The sequence below is a fragment of the Pyrus communis genome, chromosome 11, assembly GCF_041283825.1.
Source record: "Pyrus communis isolate YQ-2024b chromosome 11, ASM4128382v1, whole genome shotgun sequence".
NCBI lineage: Eukaryota > Viridiplantae > Streptophyta > Magnoliopsida > Rosales > Rosaceae > Pyrus > Pyrus communis.
The window spans coordinates 19,764,196-19,778,668 of record NC_142575.1 but is presented as its reverse complement, the minus strand read 5'-3'; positions in this window follow the sequence as shown (position 1 = coordinate 19,778,668).

Genomic DNA, 14,473 nt, shown 5'->3' with positions numbered 1-14,473 from the left:
CATGCTTTTTTTGGTGTTCCAGGAGCTCAACATGACCTAAATGTCCTTGCCCAATCTCCAGTGTTTGACGAACTGCTACAGAAATGGGCCGAGATGCACGTATTGGGTTAATGGTAATAAATACGAGGGACCATACTACCTTGCAGATGGTATTTACCCAAGGTGGTCAACATTTGTCAAAACAGTGCCACATCCGCAGAGTGAAAAAGAGAAACACTTCGCAAAGTGTCAAGAAGGGTGTAGGAAGGATGTCAAGCGTTGTTTTGGTATCCTGCAAGCTCGTTGGGCCATTGTCAGGGTTGCAGCTAGAATGTTTGATGTCGAGGCTCTTCGATCCATCATGATGACGTGTATTATTCTCCACAACATGATTGTTGAAGACGAGTATGATTATGATGCCGTCGATGAATACGAGCCGGATCCGATGAACAACTCAAGAACACAAATCTACTATGCTCATGACCGGACCGAAGATCCCGTGCAACACGAGCCGTTGGAACGGGATGGACGTTACAATGAATTGATCGTTCAACGGTACACTTCATTACAAGAGCCATACTGGCACATGACCCGCCAGAATGACTTGATTGACCATTAGTGGAGATTGCACGAAGACGAAGATAATTAAAATAAGGCTTGTGGTTGAAGAATAAAGTGTATTGTTTTTTAAGTAATCTTATTTAGTGTGTTTTTTTTTTTTTAAGTTTAAATGGTGAGGTTATGTAATTTTATTTGGTGTTTTTTTTTTAAATGTTTATTTGGTGAGTTTATGTAAACTTATTCAAATATAAAGTACAAAAATTACATAAGAAATTAAATAAAGTTCTAAAAGTAAATAAGAAATTAAATAAAGTTCTAAAAATAAATAAGAAATTAAATAAAGTTCTAAAAATAAATAAGAAATTACATAAGAAATTAAATAAAGTAGTACAAATAAATGCGAAATTATAGAAAGTCTGTGGAGTTAGGATATGTAGTGCTAGGATCTTGCTTGCTAGGATTTTTGTAGCTGGAACCCCCTTGACTTGTTTCGGCATCTCTTGCACGCCTCTTTCGCACGACATCTCTTTTTTCTGATGTCCAAAAATATTTTGAATTCGGAGACAGTTCTACTAGAGACTTGTTCATAGTGTCACGATCTGTTTGAGTCATCCTTTCTTCTCTAAGCATCTCATTCTCTCGATGAAGTGCTTCTCTAATCATCTCGTTCTCTCGATTAACTATTTCTCTTTGTCTCTCAGCCGCCGCATCACGAGCCTCAGTAGCTGCTATTATTGTTGCCATAGCAGTAGCTTTTTCCTCATCTTTAGCCTTTTCCCATGCCATGTTCAGTTCACCTTGACGAGTAAGTTCCTCCATATATTTAGTGTAGTCATTTTTGGAAGAACTACCTCTTTTCTTTGATGCCTTTTTACCTTAAGGCCTGAGGGACTGACGAGTCGGTTGGGTCTCTGGCACTTCTTCAGGCGTCCCTTCCGTGTCTTCAAATGTGTTGGCTTCTTGTTCGGCTGTGTCTGCTTCTGGAAAACTGTGTAGACCCATACCGTGCATGACAACTTCTGGATCGGTTGCCACAATTTTGTATCTAGGGCAATCTTTGACAATTTGCCAACATTCCCATTTGTTGAATGATTTGTTATGGTTCTTTGCATTGTAGAATGCTTGTGCTTGTAGTGTCTATAAAAATGTGGGATAAGATAGTATTAAAAAATACGGGTGTAACATAAATAAATAAATTAAAATATTGATGGACGTGGAATGCATATAAATTACATAAGAAATTACATAGAAATTACATAAGAAATTAAATAAATTAAAATATTGATGTGGGTGTAACACAAATAAATAAATTAAAATATTGATGGGCGTGGAATGCATATTACATAGAAATTACATAAGAAATTAAATAAATTAAAATATTGATGTGGGTGGAATGCATACAAATAAATAAAAATATTGTTACCTCATCCGCTAAACTTGTCCCACTACGCAGATTACCAGAAGCATGAGAGATGGCGTTTTTCCAACAAGTAAAGGATGCGTTGAGTTTTTTCCAACGACCTTGAAGACCTTGACTAGATCTGGCATCTTTTCCATGTACATCGCAAAACAATTTCGTAATTTTACTCCACATTTCTCGCTTATCCATCTCATTACCGTAATCGGGTTATGAGTAGTGCGAACCCAACATTCACACAACGTAACATCTTCAATGAACTTCCACGAAGTCATTTTTTTCTCTCAAAGTGTACAAAATATTCAAATGTAGAAAGTGTAGAAAGTGTAGAAAATATTGAAATGTAGTGTAAGGTGGAAGATGAGGGTTAGGTATTTATAGAAAAAAAAATTAATTTTTTAAAATTTTTTTGTATTTTTTAAAAAAATTTCACAATTTTTAATTAATTTTAATGTTGTAATTAATGTCACATCCCCGTCCGGGGCGGATCACTTCCCGGACCCGCTCCACTACCGTAGCACGATATTGTCCGCTTTGGGCTTACCATTCCCTCACGGTTTTGTTTTTGGGAACTCACGAGCAACTTCCCAGTGGGTCACCCATCATGGGATTGCTCTAGCCCCCTTCTCGCTTAACTTCGAAGTTCCTACGGAACCCGAAGCCAATGAGCTCCCAAAAAGCCTCGTGCTAGGTAGGGATGGGAATATACATTTAAGGATCACCCCCTGGGCGATGTGGGATGTCACAATCCACCCCCCTTAGGGGCCCGACGTCCTCGTCGGCACACACGCGACCAGGGTTAGGCTCTGATACCAAATTGTCGCATCCCGGCTCGGGCGGCACCACTTCCTGGGCCCGCTCCACCACCGTAGCACGATATTGTCCGCTTTGGGCCCTGACTACGCCCTCACGGTTTTGTTTTTGGGAACTCACGAGCAACTTCCCAATGGGTCACCCATCATGGGATTGCTCTAGCCCCCTTTTCGGTTAACTTCGGAGTTCCTACGGAATCCGAAGCCAGTGAGCTCCCAAAAGGCCTCGTGCTAGGTAGGGATGAGAATATACATTTAAGCATCACCCCCTGGGCGATGTGGGATGTCACAATTAATCTGGCCACGTGGCCAACGGTCAAATTTCTGACCGTTGGGCCTTTTTTTTTTTTAATTTTATTTTTGGTGAAAAAAATGTGGATCGTTGATCTGTGATCGGACGGTCCAATTTAAAAGTCAAATTTAAATTTTTTTTACCGTTGGACCTACAAAAACTAGCCGTTGGAAATCCAACGACTTTGAGGAGGGCCACGTAGCCCTCAGCTGTTCGAAGGCAAGTTGGCCTGAATGCGGACCCCACCGCCTGCAACACTGTCGCCTACTCGCGCCCAGTCGCGAGTGTTGTGCACGCGCCAGCCTTTTGGACCGGCTTCTGGGTCTGTCCGAAATGGGCTGGCCTGCTGCCTGGCTTGGGCTGGGTGCCAGGCTGTTTTGCGGGCTGGAGGTTTTGGACAGGGTGCCGGCCTGTTTTTTAGACTTGGTTCTGGGCAAGTCCACCTCCGGTGGAACTGCTCTAAAGTAAATTCACACAAACTAAATTTTATTGTTTTTTTTTTCAAAGTCTCACCTGTAACATCCCGTCCCGGGATTATTAAAACGTACGTGTGAATTGACCATTTTACCCCTAGTTCGTTTTTATCACATTAGTGTTGTGTTGTGTGGTGTTGTAGGACCACACACACTCATACCCTCTCTTTCTCTCCCGGGATTCCCTCCCTCTTTCCCTCACTTTTTGTCTCTTCTCTGTCTCTCTCTCTCTCTCTCCCCGAGTTCTTCTTCTTCTTCTTCAACATACGGACACACACACTCATACCCTCTCTTTCCCTCCCGGGATTCCCTCACCCCTTGTCTATTCTCTATTGTAGTATCCCACATCCCCGTGAGGGCGTGGTCTTTGGGCCTTATATATCCATTGCCAACCTTAAGTTTCAACTAGGCCTTTTGTGGACTCCCTGAGGGGAGGGCAGGCGCTGGCTACGGCTGAGTACCAGTCCACAGAAACAAAACCGTGCTGTAGCTCTGTCTTCGGGCAGGGAATGCCAAAGCGGACAATATAGTTGGAGCTGAGGGTTGGGATGTGACATCACCCCTCTAATTTTGGGAAAAAAAAACTTCTCTCTCTAATCCACATTTCTTTTTCCCCCTTTCTCCTTCCCATTTAAAAATTAAAAATTAAAAAAAAAATTCACACACAAAGTGTGGGGCATATGCTTGTATATAGTAATCTAATTCGTCAAAAGAGTTGCATTACATAACCACCACGAGGTAGCTAAATAGTTGGCGACGAATTTTAAACCATTATTTGATAGGGAAATTATATTCACACACCCCAAGTTACTTCTCCCACAACCTTTTAATTTTTTTAATATTTATATATCAAGTGCTAGTGGTGTGTAGAAAATATTACAAAATTAAAAGAGTGTGGGAGAAGTAATTTGGGGTGTGTGAATATAATCTCTCTATTTGATATTGCACGTCCTGGTTCGATTTCTAACGTTGGTGAATCACACGATGTTGGCTCTCGAAGGCTGAAATGCCTATGTGCTCTTCCAACCTCTAGAATGGTGGACTGTCGTGGCAAAGCCATTAACTGATCCATTTTAAAAAAATAAAATGAAAAAGTCATGTTACTTCCCCTTGGTCACGACCACTGTATGAGACTTGGACTTCACGCTCTCCGTCACTATGATTGTACTTTGTACATACCCGTAAAAATCATGGCATGTGTTTGCTTTCTTTTTTTCAATATGCCATATGTACTGATATTTTTTTAAGGTAAAAGCAATTTCACTCGTTTTACCAAAGCAATAGTAAGGAAAGGGTAATTGCTATTGCTATTAAATCGTAAAAGACTTATGAATTCATTGCAATGTCAGACCTACGTTAAATTTTCTGTTAATTTAGCCGTTAAATGATGACATGGCAAATGCAAGCCCCATATGTATGCTGATATGGATGTCAAGCTTGAACCATTGGACAAAAAATAATAAAAAGATGTGATTATATGTTTAAAATGCTCACCTTCGTCTCCACTGTCACTCAGCCACCCTCGATCCCTACCTTCGACCACACCACATCAATCCCTACCTTCGACCACACCTCTCGCGCCCTGTCACTCATGTTGTAGAAAATGATGGCGTTCCCAAATCTTCCCATCCCTTCCCACAATTTCTCAATAACCAAACACACCATAACTCCTGAAATTTTTGAAGGGAAAAACAGTAAAATAAAAAAAATAAAAAATAAAAAACATAAACCCCATTCATTGCAATGTCGATAAAAGAATGCATGACTTGTACTCGCCAAAGCTGCCTCCGAAGATAGAGCTATTATGGCGAAGGTGCAAGCAATTAACCTGGCAAAGTCGCCTTTGAGCTTGTAAGCTGCCTTGTCGTACGCCAATTCCTCTGTCGTGTCAAAAGTTCTAAGCCAAAGCCTGGTGTGATTCTTCATTGACGGCGGTTGTGATGCTTACACCCCAAGATAAAACAAAAATCCCTCGGACAAACTCAAGCAATTCAACTCACCCTAAAACAAAAACCAAAAAGTTGTCATTTGCTTCTAAACAAATTAGCTTTTGCAACAAACTGGTTGTCAATGATGCGATCACATCTTGCATTTAACATTTTTAAATTTAAACTAGCTTCATTCCACAATTCTTAATTTCAAGTACAAAGACTGCTCAATAAATATGAACCTTAAAATAATATGAAACTCACAATTAGACACCCAAATCTTCAATTGAGTGGAAATCAAAATCAAACCAATATCACACAAAAAACATAAATCTATTCACTAAAAAAATATATAAAAATTATTATCTACCCTAAAGTTGGATTTCTAATTGCACTATTCATCTTGACTTTGAATGAGTGCTTTAATTTTGAATTAATACCCGTTATTCAATACTCTGTTCTAAAGTTGGGGAGGGTGGCACTATAGCTACCATGCAATTGAAATGGGGATTTGGCTTTAATTACGAAATTTCCATCACTTATGTATTATGCCAAACAGATTTTGCAGCGACAGTGCAATTGAGAAGGGTACTCTGTTCTGGTCAAGGACATTGGTACTGTATAATCAGTGATTCGATTAGCTACTACATACAACACTAAATTGTTAGCATTGTATTGAACAACACTAAGAAACTATTCAATAATTCGCCGTACTGGGTTTAAGTGAAAGTCTACACACTAAACTAATGTGTTTGATAACAAGACCAATTTTTTGGTATTGGAGAGAATATTACAACGGTCAATTTCTCCTACCCAATCAATACATTCTATGATCCAACCTTCAAAATATCAGCAATTCGAAACGGGTTTCAATTACCGAATAGCTGAAACAATGCATACCCAAAAACAGCCGAAGAGAAGAGCAATTCGAGCAAAATTTACCTTTGAATCAGAAGCCAAAAATTGCTATATTTCCTAAGAAATTTTTGCAGCGGAAAGTCAATCAGGTTAGAGTAAGGGAGTGGAAATTAAATCACAAGAAGAAATGGGGAGTCTTGATTTCTTGATTGCTCTGGGAAATCAAAATTGATGAATGATAAACCTCAATGGGCCAGAGAGAGAACCTGCGAGGCGATAGAAGTCACAAATGTCGGGGATTTTTTTTTTTTCTTTTTCTTCCCCATTTTGGGGGTTTCTTATTCTGATTTTTCTTTTATACAAAGTTGGGCCTTTTTGTATTGGGTTGGTGGGTTGGTCTAATTCATGTTTTCATTCTTTTTCGTTTTTTTCCTCAATAATTACTTTATTCTAAATGTGAGAAAGTGCCACTCAATATTAAGGTCTAATAGTATTCCTCTTCGCTTAGAAATAAGAGGTCTTAGGTTTGAATATCATGGATGACGAATTCAATACCAAGTTAGGTTGCCCATTGTGTGGCTTGGCCAAACTCCCCCTCCCCTTCATATAAAAAATATCGATGTACTCAACAAATGTGAGAAAGGTGCCACTTAGAGCATTTCCAATGGGAGTCCCTATTTAGGGACTCATAGGGACTCCCATCACCACTTTTGAGTACTCATTTAAATATTTAAAAATAATTTTTGTGTACCTAAATGAATATTGTCTTCAATGGGAGAGTCTTTATCCCTAAATTTCAGGTTTTTACAGTATTATGTGATTCTTTGATTAGGTGCAAATTGTTTTTTTTTTTTTTTTTTTGTGTTAACTTTTTTTAATTAATTTAACGGTACGTTGTCATAAATATTTTTGTGAACATTTTGACCAAAAAAGTTTAAATTTTTGACACCAAATTTTTTTCTTCAAAAAAAACATAACTAGAATGGCTTCATTATTGGATTACATCATGCCTATGCCATAGCTTTGTTATTAGATTATGTCATGCTTGTGTTATGATCAATTATTTCTGATCTAGATAAGATTTTAACTCTTTGCAACCATTGGATTAATTTTTTTTATCTCAATCTCATCCATTGGATTGTTATCTATCTTTTTATCCTCTCACTATACAAGTGAGGTCTCTATATCTTTCACATTCATGCTATTTTCTGCATGGGAGGTGGTCACCATGTTCGTGAAACAATCATTCTTGAGGATGTGGCATCATTCGATACTTGGATATGGCATGCTAACTTTGGAGTGCCAGGTTCCCATAACGATCTCAACGTACTTTACTACGTTTCACCTTTATTTAATGATATACTAGAGTACGTGCTCCAATGGTTCTATTTTATTAATGGAAAAGAATACAGTTGAGGATACTATCTTGTAGATGGTACCTATTCGAAGTGGACCACCGTTGTTCAATCAATCACACAACCTATTGAGGAAAAGAAAAAAATATTTGCCATGAAACAAGTGGCTTACCGCAAGGATGTTAAGCAAGCGTTCTACGTCCTTTAGGCTCATTTTGCAATTGTTAAGAGACCTGCGCAAAAATGGCATTTGAATATGATATCTGAAATTATTCAAGCTTGCATTATTCTTCATAATATCATCATGGAGGATGAGCGTGATGAAGATGTCCTTGATGATGATCATGTTCACGACTCTAGTGGAAGTTTTTCATTATTTATGGGTTGTACTATGAACAGTGCCCTAGTTCAAATTGAACAAGATCGTTCAACTATTCATGAATATCTACGTCATCACAACGCTATCACAAATCTAGTTGGCCACATTGCTCTTCAAAATGATCTAGTTGAACCCTTTTGGATCAAACGAAGAGTGCATAATTAAATAATTTGCAAATCAATTTTTTATGCTTTCAATAAGTAACTAGAAATATCATTGTAATGTTATTTAGTTAACTGTTGTTGGTTAAGTACGTAATTGGTGTGTTTGTAATTTAAAATGAATAAAAGAATTAGTAAATGTATATGAATTGAGTTTGGTTGTTTGTTTTTTGAGAAAAATGAGGGAGGACAACGGTTTTGATGTGTGAGAAATGAAATGAGTAATTTATCTATGCATGATTTTTTTTTTTTTTTTTCAAGAAAAAATGGATAGTTGTTGACGTTGACATAGTTAAGCGTTTCTGGTACTGGAATATTTTTTTGGATTTAGTTTCTCACTTTGTTGTTTGGTTTCTCAATTTAATTAACATTTTTTTTTTTTAGAAAAAATGGATAGTTGTGGACGTTCACATAGTTAAGCGTTTCTGGTATTAGAATATTTTTTTGGATTTAGTTTCTCACTTTGTTGTTTGGTTTCTCAATTTAATTAACATTTTTTCTTTTTTAGAAAAAATGGATAGTTGTGGACGTTCACATAGTTAAGCATTTCTGGTATTGGAATATTTTTTTGGATTTAGTTTCTCACTTTGTTGTTTGGTTTCTCAATTTAATTAACATATTGGAAAATAAGATTGTGGGTTAATTAGATTCATATCATTTTCTTTTATTGGAATTTGAAAATCATATCTGAATATAAGGAAAAATGGAAGATAAGATAACATTAGCTTTCTATTAATTAAAAGAAATACATTGATTTAATACCTAACTAACAAAACATTAGCTTAATACTTAGATTATAAGAAATACATTATCACATATTTTAAGATGGTGGCAATAACGGGGTTGCGTGACACACCCTGATCCGTAATGTCCACTAGGACCCCAAATCGAGGTGTGCTGGCTGACACCTAGCCGAGGCCCCACCACATCCCGGGCAGGGATGTGACATTGCGGGGTGGTAGTCATCATCAAAGTTTATAGTACGAGCTGTCTATTTTCTTTTATTTTCCTTTTTGGTATGAAATTCACACCTTTAAATCTGGACCCATATGAGAAGTATAGACCAACATTGTCTTCAAGACCGCCGTTTTCTCAAAACATTCTTTGAATTCTCTCATCTATTTAGCAACTTCGCTACCTTTATCCCTCTCTTTTGCTTTTCAATTTTGTATTTAGCCCTTTTGTTAGCCATAAGCCTATGACAGAGGTTTTGGGTTTTAGGAACAGTCTCTAATTCATTGTCATCCCCGACAATATATGGACACGCTTGAGATGGGAAGGATTGGGGACCATCTTTTTCGGCCACTTCGCTAAAGTTTTTGTAATCTCCGAACAATGATCCATGCGAAAAGGATGGCCTACCTTTTCACAAAAAATGAAACAAAGTAATTTGTGCAAGTAACTAATAAAAATATAATTTAATCAAAATATCACCTCATCGAAATCACTTATCCCACTTTTAGGTCTTTGACTTATCTTCATGACATACTCATTGAATTTGGTACACTTCGAATTGATTGTGTTATATCATCGAGATGTAAGACTTTTAGCACCTTGTTTTTCTCCTTTGCCGGCCATGATCTCGTTGAATACCTTGAAAACGCGTTCTCAAAATTTCATTAAAGCTTGGTCATTCTCAATAATAGGATCTTCACTAATCATTATACAAGCACAACATAGGGCAACATCTTCTTCAACAGAGTAATTTCCTCCCTTGATTTAAGGATCATTTGAACCCGCCATTGATGAATAAAATAAATCAACAAACTAAGCAAAATAAATTATATAGAATGAGTGAATTGAGCATAGAAGATGAGTTGTGGTAAGTTTTGATTAAATAACTTGGTATTTATAGGGATGAGAGAACAACATGAGAGTCACGGTTATTTAATTGGAGCCATTGATCTTTCAAAGGTAAAAACATTAATCAAAACTAGCCGTTGATCTTTCAACAGTAAAAAATTTTAATTACAACTTGTGGTTGATCCTTCAACATAGAAAAGGTGGCGTTTGAAATAAAAGAGATAGAGTAGCAACGATTATTCAGTTGGAGTTGTTGATTATTCAACGGTTAAAAAAATTTAAAAGTAAGAATCAATCTAGACCCTCCATTTTAAACAGTTGACAAGAAAAAAAAAAAAGACAAAGCCCATGTGACTGGGACCCATGCCTGTAGCTGGCATCAACTGTTGTCGACGACTAAAACTCTACTTGCGCATCAACAATAAGGGGAATCATGTTGCATAGCAACATTCAGTTTGGTGGGCCACCTTTTCCAATTAAATTGTACAATGGATCCACCATTTCAATCCCTATACAGTCCTTATATGTGGGTACATATACCAAGTATCCGATGAGTTCTTATACTTGAAGGATTCACGTTCCAACCTATTGGAGATTCATTTTGTCCCTATATTTGTTTTATACTCACTTTATATGGTGGTGTCCCTTTTAAGGACTCCACTAGAGATGCCTTTAGTACTACAGTCTAGTGGTATTCCTTTTCACTTGTAAGTATGAGGTCTTAGGTTCGATTCTCATCAAAGACAAATTTAAACCACATTATTGCTAGCTCATTGTGAGACTTGACATACTCCCCCATCACTTAGTGTAGATAATATTGTTTCTTAAAAATAAAATAAAAAAAAAAAGAGCGGTGGCACTGTAGCTTAGCTAGAGTAATGCCTTTGCATGTAAATATAGGTTATATTATGGGTTTAGGCCTTACATTGACTGTGGTGTGGATTTGTGGATTTGGCCATGTGGTATTCCTTGGCTAGAGTAATAATGCCCTTGCTCATTTAGACTTGTACTAGGCCTGACACAGTTAGTTGGTCATTTAAACATATTTGGTTTTTTTTTTTTTTTTTTTTGGGTTCACGGTTTTATTAGTGGGCAGTTCTTTTTTATCAAATAATGGGTTGAATAATATAACATGTAAGCACACTTAGTTAATTGTTGCCGAAAACAAATGTATTTCGTTTTTAATATTGCTTTAATTTCATTTTGAGGAGAGAATAAACAAGATTTCTTTTTCTTATTTTGTTTTCTTGCACAAATATATGATATTAAAACTTTTACTATATTTCTTTATTCACATGACAAATTTCTTAATCGACCGCAGAGTATGGCATATGTAACATCCAACATCGCCCAGGAGAGTGGATCCTGTAAGCCTTATATGTATATTCCCATCTCTATCTAGCACGAGGCTTTTTGGGAGCTCACTGGCTTCGGGTTCCATGGGAACTCCGAAGTTAAGCGAGTAGCGCATGAGAGCACTCCCATGATGGGTGAGCAACTAGGAAGTTCTCGTGTGAGTTCCCAGAAACAAAACCGTAAGGGCGTGGTCGGGGCTCAAAATGGACAATATCGTGCTACGGTGGATTCGAGCCTAGGTTGTGGTGGGGGCCCGGGTTGAGATGTGACAATTTGGTATCAGAGTAAAACCCTAGCTATGGTGTGTCAATGAGGACGTTGGGCCCCTAAGGGGGGTGGATTGTAACATCCAACATCGCCTAGGGGAGTGGATTTTATAAGCCTTATATGTATATTCCCATCTCTACCTAGCACGAGACTTTTTGGGAGCTCATTGGCTTCGGAGTTCCACACGTGATGTGAGCATTCTTGGTTTTGTGTCTGATGTTCGAATCTTGCCACCTCGTCAAATACGAAAAAATATGTTAGCTTTTCTTCAATTTTAGGCAGTTTTATGGTCTTGAAGACATTTTGGAAAATCATTTTGGCGTTTGTCCTTAGAATTAAAACGAAGTTATTGAAGGAAAAATTTTGTCCTAGCTAAGAACATGCATGAACATTTGAATACATAGGCATACTAATAACACTTTAAAGTAGGCATGCATTCAAAAACAATTCATAAAACCCATGACTTTCAAAGCCTAGTATATGGTGAACCATAAGACTGTTTAACAATATTAAAGAGAATAAGAATTTAGAGATTCTTTACCCTTGAAGCTCATCCTTGATTGCACAAGGGATTCACCCAAGTGGAGGGCCTTCAAGTCACCTCCTTGCTCCTTGGATCTTCCTTGTGATTTCCTCCCTTTTAGTGCTCCTTTTTCTTCTTTGAGGATTTGAGGATTTGTTCTCCAAAACACCAAAAGTTTGGTGTCTCTAAGTCTCCACACCAAAGATGTTGTGTGAAGATGAAATGGATGACTTAGGGAAGAAAGATTGCTAGATGTTCTTCCCCTAAGGTGGCCGGCCTCTATGTAGAAAATGAGAGAATAGGTTTCACCCAAATTCTCTTAGACAACCCTTAGGATGAAATGGTTATAAAGATGTCTTTATACCACCTCACAATGGAGTGGCAAACTTGCAATTAAGCCAAGTTCACTACCCTCCACCCTTATGGCCGGCCATATGTTGTTATTGGGCTTAATTGCCCATTTTGTTTTAGTTGTCATACAACTTAAACATAATGGGCCTTGTGGACCAAAACGTTTTTGCGCCCCGAAGCCCAAAACTAACTTAAACGCCTAATACGAACGTTTCGTATAATTAATTAACTATTTAATTAATCTTGACCATTCTTCAATTAAACCATTTAATTGCTTATCCATTTCATATAATTTCTTCACTTATATCCTTACTCGGTGTACGATCCATTAGGTTCCAATTAGCGAGGTAGTGGGCGATGTTACTCTTAACGATCGATTGTGAATTGAAACCACATTTCAATTCTCCCTTAAAATTAGTGTTTGCTAATCTTTAGGGCTTCCACAAACCATGGGTGACGCCTAGCAGCATGTCATGGTTACCCAAGCTAAGTAGAAGTGGTTGGAGAACCTATCCAGTTACAACTACAATGCAATACGGTCATTCTCTAATACAATACTCTTAATCACATTGTTTAAGTGATAGTTTGTTTCATGTCTACTATCCAATGTGATACTTCTCTATATGATTCAATTGAATAAGATTTGGAACATCTTCCTTAGTCATATTCATATGCTTTGGCCAAAGACTCTCGAATCATATCTTAGAGTATTCTCCTTCCATCATGGAAGGTTAGAGATCCCTTGTTGTACATTCATATGCCTACATGACTAGATAGCTTGACCCCAACAATGCCGTGGACACTCCAATGGAATGCCGTTGACATAATCAAAGATCAAGGACCTAACCATTAGACATCAATGATGCCTCAGGTCAAAGGACTACTTTGCATATTGCAACTATTGAGTTCTCACATGACATGTATGTTCGAACTCTCGTTTGATCGTTGTTCAGTGTACTCGATTACTCTTTCGAGCACCTATGTGTTTGCCTTAGTGTCCAACACCAAATGACTTGAGACTAGTTCATACTCTCGCTTGAGTCGACATAACACATACTAACCTTAGCGGATTGTCAATGCCCAATTGGCAATCCTATGGCTAGGAACGTTTTAGGAATGAACATAAGAGAAAGGTCTCGATAATTTAACTAACTTAAATCACTTGTCTCTTAGATCAAATACATTCCTTGGATTCTCTTATTGCTTAAACACAAGATACTATAAATAGTGATTAACAATAAGCTTTGCCCTCTATTAAACATATAAAAGCTTAACACAATAAGCATTCCAAAAAGCTATTACATCAAATGAGTGGCTTTGTGGGCATACTTCCAACAGTTATTCCTTGTGGAAGAATATTGTAACATCCAACATCGCCTAGGGGAGTGGATCTTATAAGCCTAATATGTATATTCCCATTCTACCTAGCACGATGCCTTTTGGGAGCTCACTGGCTTCGGGTTCTATAGGAACTCCGAAGTTAAGCGAGTAGCGCGCGAAAGCACTCCTCTGATGGGTGACCCACTGGGAAGTTCTCGTGTGAGTTCTTAGAAACAAAACCGTGAGGGTGTGGTCAGGGCCCAAAGCGGACAATATCGTGCTACGGTGGAGTTGAACCCGGGTTGTGGTGGGGGCTCGGGCTCGGGCTGGGATGTGACAATTTGGTATCAGAGCCAAACCCTGGTCGTGGTGTGCCGACGAGGACATCAAGCCCCTAAGGGGGGTGGATTGTAACATCCAACATTGCCTAGGGGAGTGGATCTTGTAAGCTTTATATGTATATTTTCATCTCTACTTAGCACAAGACCTTTTGGGAGCTCATTGGCTTCGGGTTCCATGGGAACTCCGAAGTTAAACGAGTAGCGCGTGAGAGCAGTCCCATAATGGGTGACCCACTAGGAAGTTCTCATGTCAGTTCCTAGAAACAAAATCATGAGGGTGTGGTCGGGGCCCAAAAC